Below are 13,391 nucleotides of genomic sequence, written 5' to 3' on the forward strand. Positions count from 1 at the left end.
TTTAAATATTCCTCGGGTATTACCTACCCGTTAAAATATTTTTATTATTAACAGTTTGTACAAAAGAATTTTTAATTACAATCTTTATGAAAACATATATACATATATATTTTTTTCAGATGTAATCATGAATTTAATGAGTTAACATGATATTAAACTCATTTAGTTTTCAGTTGGAACTAGAATAAATAATCTCTAAAACATTAGAGATTACATAATCACCATGTCGAACGAAGATAACTGATGTAGAATGTCATGTAGAATGATGATTATACTCGAGGTATAGATTGAGATGTTGAGGCATGTGATATTGAAATTTGGGTTGTTGGTGGTACTGTTGGTGCCGGTGATTTGGATGAAGCTGGTACGTTTTGCACCATATTTTCCAAGACTACAACTTATGCGCGAAGTTCGTTAACTTCTTCTATTACACCGGGATGATTGTCGGTTCGGACGAGCGGATGAATGAGGTTTAGAATCTGAGATAGTATATGATCGTGATGAGATACTTTGGAAATGAGAGAGAAAATGGTGTCTCGAACAGGTTCGCCGGTAAACGTTTTAGGTTCATTGTCAAGAGGTGAATTTGGTTAGTGGAAATGATCGCCTTCTTCGCGTTTCCATTGATTAAGTCGACTACGAACCCATCTCCAATTCATTCAGAATAGATGATGGCTAATTGATCGATTCATTCCGGTTACTCTGCTTTCGGAGCTCGAGTGGAAATCCATATCGAAATAGCTGTCGGAATAACTATCGAAATAGCTATCGAAATCTGATGGACTCGAACTGGTTGAGGGATTCATCTCGTACGATCAGATGAAGGATTTTCGATAAGAAATAGATTATAGGATGTAGATTAGTACCCTGCAATACATAATTTACATATGCATATATAATACTAAAATCCCATAAGCTATGGAGGAATCTACGGAAGCTGTCAGGCAAAGGTAACAATAACAGATACGCTAAGATATGAATTTAACTATACACTGTCTATGCAATAAAGGCAGTAAGACGTGTCTTAGACTTTAAGGATGATAAGCAAATAGTTTTTCGACACTAAATGATAAGAAAAACTTTTGACATGCAAACACGGTCGAAGTCCAGACTCATTAATGCATTCTAACGACTATCAGTTAGACTCACTAATGCAAGACCTGGTTCGCTAAGACCACCGCTCTGATACCAACTGTGAAGACCCGTCCTAATCCATCCGGACGAAGTCCATATCGATTATAAACGATTCACAACAGTTGATTACATCGCGAGGTACTTGACCTCTATATGATACATTTTACAAACATTGCATTCGTTTTTGAAAAGACAAACTTTCATTACATCGAAAGTTGACAGGCATGCATACCATTTCATAATATATCCAACTATAATTGACTTGATAATAATCTTGATGAACTCGACGACTCGAATGCAACGTCTTTTGTAATATGCCATGAATGACTCCAAGTAATATCTATAAAATGAGCAAATACACAGCGGAAGATTTCTTTCGTACCTGAGAATAAACATGCTTTAAAGTGTCAACCAAAAGGTTGGTGAGTTCATTAGTTTAACTTAAACAATCGTTTCCATCATTTTAATAGACCACAAGATTTCATATTTCCATTTCTCATAAACATACGTCCCATGCATAGAGACAAAAATATCATTCATATGGATTGAACACCTGGTAACCGACATTAACAATATGCATATATAAGAATATCCCCATCATTCCGGGATCCTCCTTCGGACATGATATAAATTTCGAAGTACTAAAACATCCGGTACTTTGGATGGGGCTTGTTGGGCCCGATAGATCTATCTTTAGGATTCGCGTCAATTAGGGTGTCTGTTCCCTAATTCTTAGATTACCAGACTTAATAAAAAGGGGCATATTCGACTTCGATAATCCAACCATAGAATGTAGTTTCACGTACTTGTGTCAATTTCGTAAAACAGTTATAAAAGTTGCGCATGTATTCTCAGCCCAAAAATATAAAGGGTAAAAAGGCAAATGAAACTCACGATACTGTATTTTGTAGTAAAAATACATATGACGTCATTGAACAATGCAGGGTTGGCCTCGGATTCACGAACCTATATCAATTGTGTATATATTAATACGTATAATGTAAGTTACAAAATTTCATTTATTAATATGTATTATTTATATATTATAGTTTTGTAGAATTTATTCTAACCTTTATTTTAAAACGTATACTTATATTATATTTTAAGTTATATTTTATATATATATCGATTTTATGTATATATCTATAATGATTTACGTTTATATAAATAGTGACATTAATATATTTATATACATATATTTGTGGTTAGTATTGTATTTATGAAATTTTATTAGTTTGTTATGTTAATTATTAATACAATCCTAGTATATACCATAAGTATATATATAGTGTACAAAAGATTTATTTGTTAAAATAATAATTTAGATAATAATGATTTACTAATAATAATAATAATTTTATTAATAATGATAATACTAATAGCAAAAAAAATGAAAATGATAACTGTTAATGATACTAATAATAATAACTCTAAAATAATATTAATACTAATACCATACTTATGTTAATAATAAGGGTTCTAATATTTATAAAATGATAAATGATAATCATAATAATACTAGTAAATATTAATGATGATACTGATAAATATGATATTATTAATTGTAAATGTACTGATGATACTATTATTTATAAACCGGTACAAATTCTAATATTGATGATAATAATATATTTTTATTTCCTTCATAATAATAATAATGATAATCATAATCATAATCCTAATGATGATAAAATACTAAAATGATAAGTTTATTACTAATAATAATATTATTAATACCTATCATAATAATAATAGTAATGTCTATAATACTTTCAAACATGATAACAAGTATGATACTAATAATAACAATAACAATAACAATCAAAACAATCACAATAATAATAATAATACTAATAATAATTAATATATAATAACAATAAAAAAATTAGAAAAGAAAACTACCTCACATGAAAAGAGTTTCAAAAAAAAAAAAAAAAAAACTACCGTCCTCTGGACTCGATCTCGTGACCACATGCTCACACGCAAACACTCTCGACCATCCCACCAATTCTGATTCTCTGTACTAATATCGAATTTAAATTTTATATATAAACTGTTTTTCTTCTATTCCTCTTCTTCTCCACAAGTCTCATGGATTCAACAAAACATCAATAACCAAAAAAAAAAAATAAAAAATCGGGGTTCCCTTTAAAGCTTCAAAACATTACAGAAAAAAAAATAATTTGGGTTCTAAAATAAAAAAAAAAAACACTAAGGCCTACTGCAGCGTCGGTTCTTGGAACAAAACAAAAAAAATTGATTTCGTAATAGATAACATTATAGATAATGTTTATAACACGAAATAGTTTTCTAAACATGTATAAAAACTACTGGAATCGTCAATTTGATCAGAAACATATACACGAACGCGAATTTGTCTCAAGAACAATTGTTGACTTTTTTTAAACTAAACTTTGACTTCAAAATTCAAGATCGATATAAAGATTTGAGAGTTGAGATTTTGCAGATAGATTCAAAGAAAGATTTCTAACCTTTCTGCATTTTTAGATTTTGAAACTTTATTCGAAATTGAATTAAGAGAAAAAAAAATTGGAGCGTGCAGAGAAGAAGAAAACAAAAATATCGCTGTGCTCTTTAATCCCATTGGATTTCCTTTTTATTTGATTTGCAATTATACATAATCATGTTGTAATAATAGAGATCGGTTGATAAAAAATGGAGAAAATGTCAACACAGGTTCACGAGTTGGGAGCAGGAAAGAAACAAAAAAAATAATAATAATAGAGATAAAGGATACAGAGGTCAAGCGTATAATATAGATCCCTACTGCTTTTTTTTTAATTAATAATAATAATATATAATAACAATACTATTAATATCTAATAATATTAATAAAATTAATAATAATGATAAATATAATATTAATGATAATAATAATTGTAAAAATGATAATAATAATAATAATAATAATAATACCATACTAATTATGATAATATTAATATTTTATCGATAATAATAATATTAGTAATAATAATCTAATTTATACATCCAATTTCATCTTTATATGATATAAAGTGATATTATGAATACAAATATTGATATTTGACGATACAAATAACATTACTACAACAACTATATTTGTATTTAAATTTAATTTATTAATATCATCTATTATTATGTAATATTTAATAATTATGTAATATGTATTGTAACATATACTGAATATTATATATTTATGCATTTTAATATAAATATATTATAATATTTATTTACATACTAATTATATTATACTTATGTATGTAATTATGAAAAATATAAATGTTTTATATATGTAAGTATTATATATATTTATTAAAATAGTACATTATTTCATCATAGATATATTATAAATTTCTACATATACATAATATAATAATTATGTATAAAATCATATATATATATATATAGTTATATTTATGTATATATGTATACTACCATATATATAAAATCATGTTTTAAATGTTGAGTAGATGATTAATTATGTATATTAAACAATTAACTACAAAGTATAACATTGTACATTTAATATTTTGATAACGTTGGTAAAATATGTTTGAATCATTTATATACAATATACTATATATATTCAAAATGAAAATCTTTAGTTATTAAATGTTATCTTTTATAATAACAAAATTACTTAATAGTTCATTAATACTAATATAATTAGTTTTATATATAATTATTTATATTTACATTCTTAGTTACAATTAAAGGTTCGTGAATCGTCGGAAATAGTTAAAGGTCAAATGTTATCATGAAATAGTTCAAACATAATGAGACTCGGTTTAATAGACTTTGCTTATCGAGTCGAATCATATAAGATTATGTTTAAATTTGGTCGGAAATTCCCGGGTCATCACATCATCGATGAAAACAATGACAAACTTGTCAAGATATGGCCCACACACTCGGTTCATAAGGTCCATGAACACAGCTGGTGCGTTAGTCAATCCAAACGGCATAACCATAAACTCGTAATGACCATAACGCGTCCTAAAAGAAGTTTTTGGAATATCATCCTCCTTTACTCGCATTTGATGATATCCAGAACGTAAATCGATCTTCGAATAAACCGACAAGCCTTGTAGTTGATCAAATAAGTCGTCAATTCTCAGCAGTGGATAACGGTTTTTGATGGTAAGTTTGTTCAACTCTCTGTAGTCAATACACAACCTAAATGTACCATCCTTCTTCTTGACAAACAAAACAGGAGCCCCCCATGGTGATGTGCTTGGTCGAATGAAACCACGTTCTAATAGTTCTTGAAGTTGGCTTTGCAGTTCTTTCATCTCACTGGGTGCGAGTCTATAAGGAGCACGAGCTATTGGTGCAGCTCCTGGTACAAGATCTATTTGAAATTCAACAGATCGATGTGGAGGTAGTCCCGGTAATTCTTTTGGAAATACATCGGGAAATTCTTTTGCGTCAAAAACACCATTGATGCTCTTTTCTTCAGTTTGTACTTTCTCGACATGTGCTAGAACAACATAGCAACCTTTTCTTATTAGTTTTTGTGCCTTTAAATTACTAATAAGATGTAGCTTCGTGTTGCCCTTTTCTCCGTACACCATTAAGGGTTCTCCTTCTTCTCGTACAATGCGAATTGCATTTTTATAACATACGATCTCTGCTTTCACCTTCTTCAGCCAGTCCATGCCAACTATTACATCAAAACTCCCTAACTCTACTGGTATCAAATCAATCTTAAATATTTCGCTACCCAGTTTAATTTCTCGATTCCGGCATATATTATCTGCTGAAATTAATTTACCGTTTGCAAATTCGAGTAAAAATTTACTATCCAACAGTGTCAATGGATAACTTAATTTAGCACAAAAATCTCTACTCATATAGCTTCTATCCGCACCCGAATCAAATAAAACGTAAGCAGATTTATTATCAATAAGAAACGTACCCGTAACAAGCTCCGGGTCTTCCTGTGCCTCTGCCGCATTAATATTGAAAACTCTTTCGCGGCCTTGTCCATTCGTGTTCTCCTGGTTCGGGCAATTTCTAATAATGTAGCCCGGTTTTCCACATTTATAACAAACTACATTGGCATAACTTGCTCCGACACTACTTGCTCCGCCATTACTCGTTCCGACACCATTTGTTCCTTTCGTTCTGTTAACCCCTGGTCCGTAGACCTCACAGTTCGCCGTGCTATGACCATTTCTTTTACACTTATTGCAAAATTTAGTGCAGAACCCCGTGTGATACTTTTCACACCTTTGGCATAGCTGCTTCTGATTGTTGTTGTTGTTGCGGTTGTTATTGTTGTTGGGATGATTGTTGTATTTGCTGTTTTTATTGTTGTTGTTGTTGTTTTTGGGCCGTTTGTTGTAGTTGCGATTGATGTTGCGATTGTTGGGATAATTGTTGCGATTATTATTGTAATTGCTGTTGTTGTTGTATTGGTGATTCTTATCACCGTTTTCCTCCCACTTTCTTTTGACTTGCTTCACATTAGCCTCTTCAGCCGTCTGTTCTTTAATTCTTTCCTCAATCTGGTTCACTAGTTTGTGAGCCATTCTACATGCCTGTTGTATGGAGGCGGGCTCGTGTGAACTTATATCTTCTTGGATTCTTTCCGGTAATCCTTTCACAAACGCGTCGATATTCTCTTCCTCATCTTCGAACGCTCCCGGACACAATAGGCACAATTCTGTGAATTGTCTTTCGTACGTGGTAATATCAAATCCTTGGGTTCATAACCCTCTAAGTTCTGTCTTGAGCTTATTGACCTCGGTTCCGGGACGGTACTTCTCGTTCATCAAGTGCTTGAATGCTGACCACGGTAGTGCGTACGCATCATCTTGTCCCACTTGCTCTAGATAGGTATTCCACCATGTTAACGCAGAACCTGTGAAGGTATGCGTAGCGTACTTCAGTTTGTCCTCTTCAGTACACTTACTTATGGCAAACACCGATTCGAACTTCTCGGTCCACCGTTTCAATCCGATCGGTCCTTCGGTTCCATCAAATTCCAATGGTTTGTAGGCAGTGAATTCTTTGTAGGTGCATCCTACACGATTTCCTGTACTGCTAGATCCAAGGTTATTGTTGGTATGTAGTGCAGCCTGTACTGCGGCTATGTTTGAAGCTAGAAAAGTACGGAATTCCTCTTCATTCATATTCACGGTGTGTCGAGTAGTCGGTGCCATTTCCTTCAAAATAGTCAAATGGAACAAGTTAATCATACAGAATATTAAGAGTAGTTAATAGTATTTCGTAGCATAATATGAACTCATTTATAAAAGCTTTTTCTTCATATTAGCGTTTTATAAGTTTAAATTCGGGTAGTACCTACCCGTTAAGTTCATACTTAGTAGCTAATATACAATTCAACTACTACAATTCTATATGAAAAACTGATTATAATAATAATTCGCGTTCAAACTTTTATACAATATTTTACAAACTACAATACCGCTTATTTTACATAAAGCATGAAATATAGCACACAATAACTTTGATACAAGATAGTTGTGAAGATAATTCTAGCTAGTACACAAGTCATTCAGCAAAGGCAATAAAGACACATAATTCATACGTCCAGAAACAAGTCATGCATTCTGGTTTTACTAGGACTACTTCCCATCCTTGGTCTTGTGGAACATAACCGTTATGGTCGTTGATAAGACAGCGTGTTGTAATGTCGTCAAAGGGACGAGGGTTACGTAATGACCAACAGTCTCGTAATAACCTAAAAACCTCATTTCTTACCCCAATTACCGACTCCGTCACTTGTGGGAACGTTTTGTTTAATAGTTGTAGCCCGATGTTCTTTTTCTCAATTTGGTGAGAAGCGAACGTTACTAACCCGTAAGCATAGCATGCTTCTTTATGTTCCATGTTAGCCGCTTTTTCTAAATCATGAAGTCCTATATTCTGATACATTGAGTCAAAATAATTTCTTAACCCGTTGCGTAAAATAGCATTTGGGTTCCCCGCAATATATGCGTCAAATTAAACACATCGTAACTTATGGGTTTCCCAATGTGATATCCCCCATCTTTCAAACGAAAGTCTCTTATAAACCAAGACATTCTTAGAACGTTCTTAGAATGTCTTACAAACTGATCTCGCCTTAAATAGTTGTGCCGAGGAATTCTGACCGACTCTAGACAAGATTTCATCAATCATGTCTCCGGGTAGGTCTCTTAAAATGTTGGGTTGTCTATCCATTTTGTGTTTTTAAACTGTAAAATAGACAAGAGTTAGATTCATTAAAAAATACTTATTAATACAAGCAATTTTTACATATATCATAAAGCATAAGCACACTATATTACATATATTACACCAAACGAATACAACTATCTTATTCCGACTCGCTCGTTTCTTCTTCTTCGGTTTTGGTTCGTTTTGGCAAGTTTCTAGGGATATATGATGTTCCCCTAATACTAGCAGTCGTTTTCCACAACGGTTTAGAAAAACCTGGTGGTTTAGAGGTTCCCGGGTCATTGTTACAACTTAAGGACTTCGGGGGTTGACGATACATATAAAGTTCATCGGGGTTGGAATTAGATTTCTCTATTTTTATGCCCATTCCCTTATTATTTTCTTTTGCTTTTTTTAAATTTAGTTGGGGTAATTTCTATAACATCATCGGAATTCTCGTCGGAATCCGATTCATCGGAGAATTGGTAATCCTCCCAATATTTTGCTTCCTTGGCAGAAACACCATTGACCATAATTAACCTTGGTCGGTTGGTTGAGGATTTTCTTTTACTTAACCGTTTTATTATTTCCCCCACCGGTTCTATTTCCTCCTCCGGTTCCTCCTCTTCCGGTTCTGATTCTTTTTCCGGTTCTGATTCTTCTTCCGGTTCCTCTTCGGGAACTTGTGAATCAGTCCAATATATATTCGACTCTTCGTTATTATTAGATGAGTCAATGGGATTTGTGCTAGAGGTAGACATTTATCACACAATATCAAACATTTTAAGAGATTAATATATCACATAATATATACATGTTAATAATATATAGTTTCCAACAAAAATGTTAAGCAATCATTTTTAAAGAAAACACTGTCGAAGTCCAGACTCACTAATGCATCCTAACAAACTCAATAAGACACACTAATGCAAATTTTCTGGTTCTCTAAGACCAACGCTCGGATACCAACTGAAATGTCCCGTTCATAAAGATTAAAAACGTTCCATATTAATTGATTTCGTTGCGAGGTTTTGACCTCTATATGAGACGTTTTTCAAAGACTGCATTCATTTTAAAACAAACCATAACCTTTATTTCATCAATAAAGGTTTAAAAAGCTTTACGTAGATTATCAAATAATGATAATCTAAAATATCCTGTTTACACGCGACCATTACATAATGGTTTACAATACAAATATGTTACAACGAAATAAGTTTCTTGAATGCAGTTTTTACACAATATCATACAAACATGGACTCCAAATCTTGTCCTTATTTTAGTATGCAACAGCGGAAGCTCTTAGTATTCACCTGAGAATAAACATGCTTTAAACGTCAACAAAAATTTTGGTGAGTTATAAGTTTAACCTATATATATCAAATCGTAACAATAGACCACAAGATTTCATATTTCAATACGCATCCCATACATAGAGATAAAAATCATTCATATGGTGAACACCTGGTAACCGACATTAACAAAATGCATATATAAGAATATCCCCATAATTCCGGGACACCCTTCGGATATGATATAAATTTCGAAGTACTAAAGCATCTGGTACTTTGGATGGGGTTTGTTAGGTCCAATAGATCTATCTTTAGGATTCGCGTCAATTAGGGTGTCTGTTCCCTAATTCTTAGATTACCAGACTTAATAAAAAGGGACATATTTGTTTTCGATAATTCAACCATTTTTTTTTTTTTTTTTTTTTTTTTTTTTTTTTGAAAGGCTTCGATAATTCAACCATAGAATGTAGTTTCACGTACTTGTGTCTATTTTGTAAATCATTTATAAAACTTGCATGTATTCTCATCCCAAAAATATTAGATTTTAAAAGTGGGACTATAATTCACTTTCACAGATTTTTACTTCGTCGGGAAGTAAGACTTGGATACTGGTTGATTCACGAACCTATAACAATATATACATATATATCAAAATATGTTCAAAATATATTTACAACACTTTTAATATATTTTGATGTTTTAAGTTTATTAAGTCAGATGTCCTCGTTAGTAACCTACAACTAGTTGTCCACAGTTAGATGTACAGAAATAAATCGATAAATATTATCTTGAATCAACCCACGACCCAGTGGATACGTATCTTAGTATTGATCACAACTCAAACTATATATATTTTGGAATCAACCTCAACCCTGTATAGCTAACTCCAACATTCACATATAGAGTGTCTATGGTTGTTCCGAAATATATATAGATGTGTCGACATGATAGGTCGAAACATTGTATACGTGTCTATGGTATCCCAAGATTACATAATATACAATACAAGTTGATTAAGTTATAGTTGGAATAGATTTGTTACCAATTTTCACGTAGCTAAATTGAGAAAAATTATCCAATCTTGTTTTACCCATAACTTCTTCATTTTAAATCCGTTTTGAGTGAATCAAATTGCTATGGTTTCATATTGAACTCTATTTTATGAATCTAAACAAAAAAAGTATAGGTTTGTAGTCGGAAAAATAAGTTACAAGTCATTTTTGTAAAGGTAGTCATTTCAGTCGAAAGAACGACGTCTAGATGACCATTTTAGAAAACATACTTCCACTTTGAGTTTAACCATAATTTTTGGATATAGTTTCATGTTCATAATAAAAATCGTTTTTCCAGAAGAACAACTTTTAAATCAAAGTTTATCATAGTTTTTAATTAACTAACCCAAAACAGCCCGCGGTGTTACTACGACGGCGTAAATCCGGTTTTACGGTGTTTATCGTGTTTTCGGGTTTTAAATCATTAAGTTAGCATATCATATAGATATAGATCATGTGTATAGTTGATTTTAAAAGTCAATTTAGAAGGATTAACTTTTGTTTGCGAACAAGTTTAGAATTAACTAAACTATGTTTTAGTGATTATAAGTTTAAACCTTCGAATAAGATAGCTTTATATGTATGAATCGAATGATGTTATGAACATCATTACTACCTCAAGTTTCCTTGGATGGCTCGAAGTTCTTGAAGCAGAATCATGACACGAAAACAAGTTCAAGTAAGATCATCACTTGAAATAAGATTGTTATAGTTATAGAAATTGAACCAAAGTTTGAATATGATTATTACCTTGTATTAGAATGATAACCTACTGTAAGAAACAAAGATTTCTTGAGGTTGGATGATCAACTTACAATATTGGAAGTGAGCTAGCAAACTTGAAAGTATTCTTGATTTTATGTAACTAGAACTTGTAGAATTTATGAAGAACACTTAGAACTTGAAGATAGAACTTGAGAGAGATCAATTAGATGAAGAAAATTGAAGAATGAAAGTGTTTGTAGGTGTTTTTGGTCGTTTGTGTATGGATTAGATATAAAGGATATGTAATTTTGTTTTCATGTAAATAAGTCATGAATGATTACTCATATTTTTGTAATTTTATGAGATATTTCATGCTAGTTGCCAAATGATGGTTCCCACATGTGTTAGGTGACTCACATGGGCTGCTAAGAGCTGATCATTGGAGTGTATATACCAATAGTACATACATCTAAAAGCTGTGTATTGTACGAGTACGAATACGGGTGCATACGAGTAGATTTGTTGATGAAACTGAACGAGAATGTAATTGTAAGCATTTTTGTTAAGTAGAAGTATTTTGATAAGTGTCTTGAAGTCTTTCAAAAGTGTATGAATACATATTAAAACACTACATGTATATACATTTTAACTGAGTCGTTAAGTTATCATTAGTCGTTACATGTAAATGTTGTTTTGAAACCTTTAGGTTAACGATCTTGTTAAATGTTGTTAACCCAATGTTTATAATATCAAATGAGATTTTAAATTATTATATTATCATGATATTATGATGTACGAATATCTCTTAATATGATCTATATACATTAAATGTCGTTACAACGATAATCGGTAGATATATGTCTCGTTTCAAAATCATTAAGTTAGTAGTCTTATTTTTACATATGTAGTTCATTGTTAATACACTTAATGATATATTTACTTATCATTTAACATAATTAACCAAGTGTATCAATATCTTAATATGATTCATATGTACCTAGTAAGACGTTATAACGATAATCGTTATATATATCGTTTTCGAGTTTCTTAATTTAATAGTCTCATTATTATGTATATAACTCATTGTTAAAATACCTAATGAGATACATACTTATAATAAAATCATGTTAACTATATATATAACCATATATATGTCATCGTATAGTTTTTACAAGTTTTAACGTTCGTGAATCACCGGTCAACTTGGGTGGTCAATTGTCTATATGAAACCTATTTCAATTAATCAAGTCTTAACAAGTTTGATTGCTTAACATGTTGGAAACACTTAATCATGTAAATATAAATTTCGTTTAATATATATAAACATGGAAAAGTTCGGGTCACTACAGTCAAGGCCGCGGAAGAGTTTTCAATATTAATGCGGTAGAGGCACAGGAAGACCCGGAGCTTGTTACGGGTACGTTTCTTATTGACAATAAATCTGCTTACGTTTTATTTGATTCGGGTGCGGATAGAAGCTATATGAGTAGAGATTTTTGTGCTAAATTAAGTTGTCCATTGACGCCTTTGGATAGTAAATTTTTACTCGAATTAGCAAATGGTAAATTAATTTCAGCAGATAATATATGTCGGAATCGAGAAATTAAACTGGTTAGCGAAACATTTACGATTGACTTGATACCAGTAGAGTTAGGGAGTTTTGATTTGATAATCGGTATGGACTGGTTGAAAGAAGTGAAAGCAGAGATCGTTTGTTACAAAAATGCAATTCGCATTATACGAGAAAAAGGAAAACCCTTAATGGTGTACGGAGAAAAGGGCAACACGAAGCTACATCTTATTAGTAATTTGAAGGCACAAAAACTAATAAGAAAAGGTTGCTATGCTGTTCTAGTACACATCGAGAAAGTACAAACTGAAGAAAAGAGCATCAATGATGTTGCCGTCGCAAAAGAATTTTCCGATGTATTTCTGAAAGAATTATCGGGATTACCCCCACATCGATCCGTTGAATTTCAAATAGATCTTGTACCAGGAGCTGCACCAATAGCTCGTGCTCCTTACAGACTCGCACCCAGCG

This window comes from Rutidosis leptorrhynchoides, chromosome 9, assembly GCF_046630445.1.
Source record: "Rutidosis leptorrhynchoides isolate AG116_Rl617_1_P2 chromosome 9, CSIRO_AGI_Rlap_v1, whole genome shotgun sequence".
Taxonomy (NCBI): Eukaryota; Viridiplantae; Streptophyta; class Magnoliopsida; order Asterales; family Asteraceae; genus Rutidosis; species Rutidosis leptorrhynchoides.